The following is a 6,972-nucleotide window of genomic DNA, read 5'->3' as shown; positions in this document are numbered from 1 at the left end:
TTTTCATCTCTGATTTTGATTATTTGTATCCTCTCTCTTTTTTCTTTGTCAGCTTAACTGAGGGTCTGTCAATTTTATTGAACTTTTCAAAGAATCAACTTTTTGTTTTCTTGATTTTGTCCCCTTTTTTGTTGTTTACTATTTCATTTTTCTCCGATCTTAATCTTTGTTGTTTCCTTCCTTCTGCACTCTTCAGTTTGCTCTTCTTTTTCTAGTTGTTCTATTTTTGAGGTTAGGTCTCTGATTTGAAGTCTTTCTTCTTTTTAATGTAAACATTTAGAACTATAAAGTTTCCTTTTACTATTGCCTTCACTGCATCCCATAAGTTTTGGTATGATTTCAATATTTATGAATTTGTTGAGATTTGTTTTGTGATCTACCATGGTCTATCCTGAGAATTATCCATGTGTACTTGGGAAAAATGTTTTTATCTGTTTTCGAAGGGCGAAGTGTTCTATATGTATCTACTAGGTTGTGATGATTAGGGTATTGTGTCAGCTTGGCCAAGTAGTTGTGCCCAGTTTGTTCAAGCAAACACTGGGCTAACTGTAATACAAGGGCATTTGTGGACTTTAGTCACCATTGACTTTACTGCAGTGGTAAATCATAGATAGCTGATTACAATGACATCAATCAGGGAGATTGCCATCAGGAATGAATGATGCTTTATCCAATCTGTTGAATGCCTTAAAAGGGAAATTCACTCCAGCATTGAGTGAGAATTTCCCAGATCATCTTTGGACAGCCAGGGTCTCCCAGAACTCATCAAGAACCTTTATTGGACTTTCATTGGAGCCCCTGGTTGCAGTCTGCCTGCAGAACCTGGACTTGCACATCCCCACAGTCACATGAGAGACTATTATAAAATTACATGCTATTGACAGATATCTCTTGTTGAGTCTGTTTCCCTAGAGAACCTTGACTAATACATAGGTCTAGTTGGTTTCTATCCATTATTGAAAGTAGTGTATCAAATTCTCCTACTATTAATACAGAATCATCAATTTCTCCCTTCAAATATGTCAGTATTTGCTTCATATATTTTGGGGCTCTGCTCTTAGGTGCATATATATTTATAATTGTTACATGTTCTTGTTGAGTTGTCTCTTTTATCAGTATATAATGACTGTCTCTGTTGCTCATAACCGTTTTTGACTTAAATTCTATCTCCCCCCCCATACTTTCACTTTTAACCTATTTGTATTTTTGAATTTAAGATGAGTCTATTTCAGACAGCATATAGTTGGGTCATGTTTTTCATCCATTCTGCCAATCTCTGCCTTTTGACTAGAGAGTTTAACCCATCTATATTTCAAGACACTTCTCTGTCAGAGAGGTGAGGATGGACAACCACCACACCAAGGAACTGAGAGAGTCTACAGCTGTGGGCACAAGAGTCCCATCTACCAACCATGTGAGACTGAAACCCCCACTCAATTGAGAAGTGTGGGGCATTGCCACCCCAGGGTCCTCAGGATGGAAGAATAAAATATGGATTAGAGTGGACACACTGGTATTCTACTATAGAATTATTGTGACTCTAGCAATGGAAGAAATTATATCATTGATGTGGAGACAGTGGCCAAGGGAGTTGCTGAAGGCAGGGAGAGGGAAAAGAAGGTGTGATATGGGGGCATTTTCAGAACTTGGAGTTGTCCTGAATGATGTTGCAGGGATAGATGCTGGACATTATATATCCTGCCATAACCCACTGAATGGGCTTGGAGAGATTGTAAACTACAATGTAAACTATAATTATTGCTGTGTAGCAGTGCTCCAAAATGTATTCATCAATTGCAATGAATGTACCACACTTATGAAATAAATTGTTGATGTGGGAAAAGTAGAGGGTGTGGGGAGTGGGTCATATGGGAACCTCCTATATTTTTGATGTACTACTTTGTGTGATCTATGTATCTTTTAAAAATAAATAAAAAAATATATTTTTTAAAAAGACACTACTGATGATGCAGGACTTCCTTTTGCCATTTTGCTATCTAGCCTTTTATGTCTTATGCCTTTTTTGTCCCTCACTTCTTTCATTAATGCCATCTTTCATATTTCTTTCTTTCTTTTCTTTTCTTTTTTTAAAAACCATATTGGGTATCTTCTTTTTTCTGTCTGGATATGTCTTTCATCTATATTCCATGTAGTTATCATACGGTTAAAGTTTACATACTAAATATGTAACAATCATATTTTGTTTGATACCAACTTGTCTTCAATAGCTTATACATATACTTTTCCTATACACCTTTGCTTTAGTTTTCTAAGCTGCTGCAAGCAGATATTATCAAATAGCTTGATTTTAACCAATGGGAACTTATTAGCTTACAGTTTGAGACTATGAGAATGTCCAAATCAAGGCATCCTCAAGATGATGCTTTCTTCCTGAAGATTGGAAGTCCTTGATCCTTGGTTTCTCTGCTACATAGCACAGCACATGGTGGCATCTGCTGGTCTCTCCCTTCTCTTCCAGGTTTTGTTGCTTTCAGCTTCTTGCTTCCCATTGACTTTCTCATTCTCTGTCTGTATTATTGTTCTTTCCACATACAAAATACATCCATTCCATCACAATATCCCAAAAGCCTTAAGTCATTTCAGTAACAATGCTAAGTACAATGTCTTTTCAATATCAGTTATAGGTATTTAGTGTGGTCTGGGACACACTTCCTCTCTGGCTGTGGACATGTGGAACCTAGAGAACAACTCATCTGTCTTCAATATACAAAGGAGGGACAGGTATAGGGTAAACATTCCCATTCCTATAGACAGAAATTGGAAGGACAACAGAGTTGCAAACCATCAGACGAGAGTACTTTTCACCAACCCTTTCTGGATAACTGCATTTCCAACCCTAACTTGCACTGAAATTGTTGACTGGGTTCATGTTAGTTAAATCCTCACAAGGAGCACTACTCTCCGGGGATTTGCTTTTCAGAAGCTGATAGTTTCCCAAACTACCAATTTCTGATTTCTTCATGCCCATGAGTTCAGTTATCAATTTATCTCTTTTCTCTTACATTTTACTATATGCTTCTAGGAGAAAGCAAGCTGCACTATCCACATTACCTGGGAAATCCCAGCTAAACACCCAAGCTCATTGCTTTCAAATTCTGCCTTCCTTCTGACATCAGAACTCAATTTTGACAAATTCTCTACCACTTTAAGAAAAGAATAACTTTTCTTCTGGTTTCCAATAACACATTCATCATTTCTGTTCAAGGTCTCATTGGAAGAACCTTTAGTGTCCATATATCTACTAACATTCTATTCAAAGCAATCTAAGTGTTTTCTATCAAACAGCCCACTATTCTTCCAGCCTCTCCCCACTAACGAATTCCAGAGACACTTCCAGATTTATGGTGTTTGCAATAAGAGCATCCCACTCTCTTGGGTCTAAACCAAAATCTGTGTTTGTTACTTAGGCTGCTCAAAGAGAACACTTGAAATGGGCTGACTTTAAACAATGGGAATTTATTAGCTTATAATTTGAGGCTATGAGAATGTCCAAATAAAGACATCATCAAGATAATGCTTTCTCCCTGAAGACTGGCTGCTGGGAATCCTTGGCTCCTCTGTCACATGGCAAAGTACATGATGGTATCTGCTTCTCTCTCCTTCTCTTCTGAGTTTCACTGCTTTCATCTTCTGGCTTCTATGGCTTTTACTTTATATCTCTGTATTCATCCCATTTATAATGGACTCTAGTAATAGGATTTAAACCCATCCTGAATGAGATAGTTTACGTTTTTTTAAAAAGACTTATTATTTATTTATTTCTCTCCCCTCCCCCTCCCAGTTGTCTGCTTTCTGTGTCCATTTGCTGCGTGTTCTTCTGTGGGAACCTGTGTCTCTTTTTGTTGCGTCATCTTGCTGCATCAGCTCTCCGTGTGAGTGCAGTACCATTCCTGGGCAGGTTGCACTTTTTTTCACGTGGGGCAGCTCTCCTTATTGGGCGCACTCCTTGCACGTGGGGCTCCCCTATGCAGGGGACACTCCTGCATGGCATGGCACTCCTTGTGTGCATCAGCACTGCACATGGACCAGCTCAACACACGGGTCAGGAGGCTCTGGGTTTGAACCCTGGACTTCCCATGTGGTAGGTGGATGCCCTATCCATTGGGCCAAACCCACTTCCCAATAGTTTACACCTTAACTGAAGTAGCCTCATCAAAAGATTTTCTTTACAATGGTTCCACACCCACAGGAATAACTTTAAGAACATCCTTTTTCTGAGGTACATACAGCTTCAAACAACCACAAAATCTGTCCCCTACTTTAAAAAAAAATTTTTTTTGTCTTTATTTATTTATTTTGTCTTTTTATTTACTGTCTTTATTTATTTAAAAAAAAATGAGGTCCCAATATATTCCCCACCCCCCTCACCTCACTCCTCCCCCATAACAACACTCTCCTCCATCATCATGAGACATTCATTGCATTTGGTGAATACATCTCTGAGCACTGCTCCACCTCATGGTCAATGGTCCACACCATAGCCCACACTCTCCCACAGTCCACCCAGTGGGCCATGGGAGGACATACAATGTCTGGTAACTTTCTCTGCAGCACCACCCAGGGCAACTCCAAGTCGTGAAAATGCCCCCACATCACATCTCTTTCTCTCACTCCCTACCCCCAGCAGCCACCAGGGCCACTTTCTCCACACCAATGCCACATTTTCTTCAATTACTAATACAATAGTTCATGAATAGAATATCAGTAAGTCCACTCTAATCCATACTCTATGCCTCCATCCTGTGGACCTTAGAATGGTTGTGTCCACATCTATATCAAGAGGGGGCTTAGATTCCACATGGATGCTGGATGCAATTCTCCTGCTTTCAGTTGTTGTAGGCACTCTTGGCTCCCTGGTGTGGTGGTTGACCTTCTTCAACTCCATGTTAGCTGAGTGGGGTAAGTCCAATAAACCAAAGTGTAGGAGTTGCAAGTCTGTTGAGGCTCAGGGCCTGGCTATCACATCTTCAGTCCAGAGATTCAGGTCCCCTGGGTATATGCTAAACCCCAGCACCAACTACAGTTCCGGTAAAAGTAACAGGAGAGGCTTGTGGACAAAGATCACATCTGAGTCCAGCTCCATCACACAGAAATACAAACTCCAGGGGAAACGGACTTTGGCCCAGTGGTTAGGGCGTCCGTCTACCACATGGGAGGTCCGCGGTTCAAACCCCGGGCCTCCTTGACCCGTGTGGAGCTGGCCATGCGCAGTGCTGATGCGCGCAAGGAGTGCCGTGCCACACAAGGGTGTCCCCCGCGTGGGGGAGCCCCACGCGCAAGGAGTGCGCCCGTGAGGAAAGCCGCCCAGCGTGAAAAGAAAGAGCAGCCTGCCCAGGAATGACGCCACCCACACTTCCCGTGCTGCTGACGACAACAGAAGCGGACAAAGAAACAAGACGCAGCAAAACAGACACCAAGAACAGACAACCAGGGGAGGGGGGAAATTAAATAAATTAAAAAAAAAAAAAAAAAAAAAGAAATACAAACTCCATAGTAGGGCCAACTGACATGGCACTGAACTCCATCTACCATGACCATAGAACCTGTGGGTCTCTGTGCCTTCAGAAGAACCAATACCTGGGGTTGTATCTACTTTAGCTGTCTCTGGGACTCTGCTCAGGTGTGCATAAGGGCAACCCCTCTGATAATCTCCTGGCTCTTTTTGGAGACTCATAACCATATAAACTCATTTGTTCTTTTCATTTCCCCCTTTTCTTCAGGTCAAAAAACATTTTAAACTCCTGGTATTATATGTAGACTGAGATATTGTGCTGGTCCGAGTTGGCCCTTTTATTCAAGGTCATTTTCTAGTTACATCATCAGCTGGTACTTGGTAGTTATTCCTCAGTGCTAGGGAGGCTCATCCCTGGGAGTCATGTCCCATACTGGGGGGAAGGCAACACATTTACATGCTGAGTTTGGTTTTGAGACTGGCCACATCTGAGCAACACGGAGGTGTCCCCTACTTTTTTTGAACTTGTTTACCACTTATGTCTTTGTACATTGTATGTTCAAAACTGTCAATTTATAATTTTAAAAATAATTTTGCATTTGAGTGAAAGGAAGTAAGAAATGGAATTACATACCAAACAATAAACTACAGTACAATAACATTGGCATATATAATTACCCAAATGTTTGCCTTTTTTTGTAGGTCTTTATTTCTTTATGCTGGTTTGAACACTGTCTAGTGTTCTTCCCTTTCAATCTGAAGAACTCCCTTTAGCATTGCTTGTAGGGCAGATTTTGTTTAACTGAGGAGTCTTAATGTCTTCCTCATTTTTGAAAGAAAGGCTCACCAGATATAAAATTTTTGGTTGGCAGTTGTTTTCTTTCAGAACTTTAAGTGTTTCAACCTACTGCCTTCTTGCCTTCATAGTTTCTGACGAGAAATAGGCACTAATTCCAATTGGAATTTCCTTGTACATAAATGTTGCTTTTCTCTTGCAGTTTTCAAAACTTTCTCCTTATCCTTTGCATTGGATAGTATGGTCAATATATGTGGGGGTGTATGATTTTCCTGCTTATCCTGTTTGGTGTTCTCTGGATTTTTGGAAGTACATATTTATATCTTTTTCTAAGTTTGGGAAATTCTTTGTCATTATTTCTTTGAATATTCTATCTGCCCCTTTCTCTTTCTTATCCTCCTGGGACTCCGTTGCTGCATATATTGATAGACTTGATGTGTCTTAGAGGTGTCTTAGGCTATATTTGCTTTTGATAATTATTTTTTTCTTTCTGCTCCTCAGTCTCACTCAAACATCTTTTCTTTGAGTTCGACTGATACTTTCTTCTGACAGGTCGAATCTGCTCTTGAAACCTCCTGGGAATTTTTCATTTCTGTTATTGTAGTATTCAACTTTAGTAGTTCTCTTTGGTTTCTTTTTAAGTTTATCTCTTCACTAAGATTCTTGTATTGCTCATTCTTTGTTTTCCTGATATCCTTTAGTT

This window comes from Dasypus novemcinctus, chromosome 27 (genome assembly GCF_030445035.2).
Source record: "Dasypus novemcinctus isolate mDasNov1 chromosome 27, mDasNov1.1.hap2, whole genome shotgun sequence".
NCBI lineage: Eukaryota > Metazoa > Chordata > Mammalia > Cingulata > Dasypodidae > Dasypus > Dasypus novemcinctus.
The sequence above is the reverse complement of the archived record's forward strand: the minus strand, read 5'-3'. Positions refer to the sequence as shown.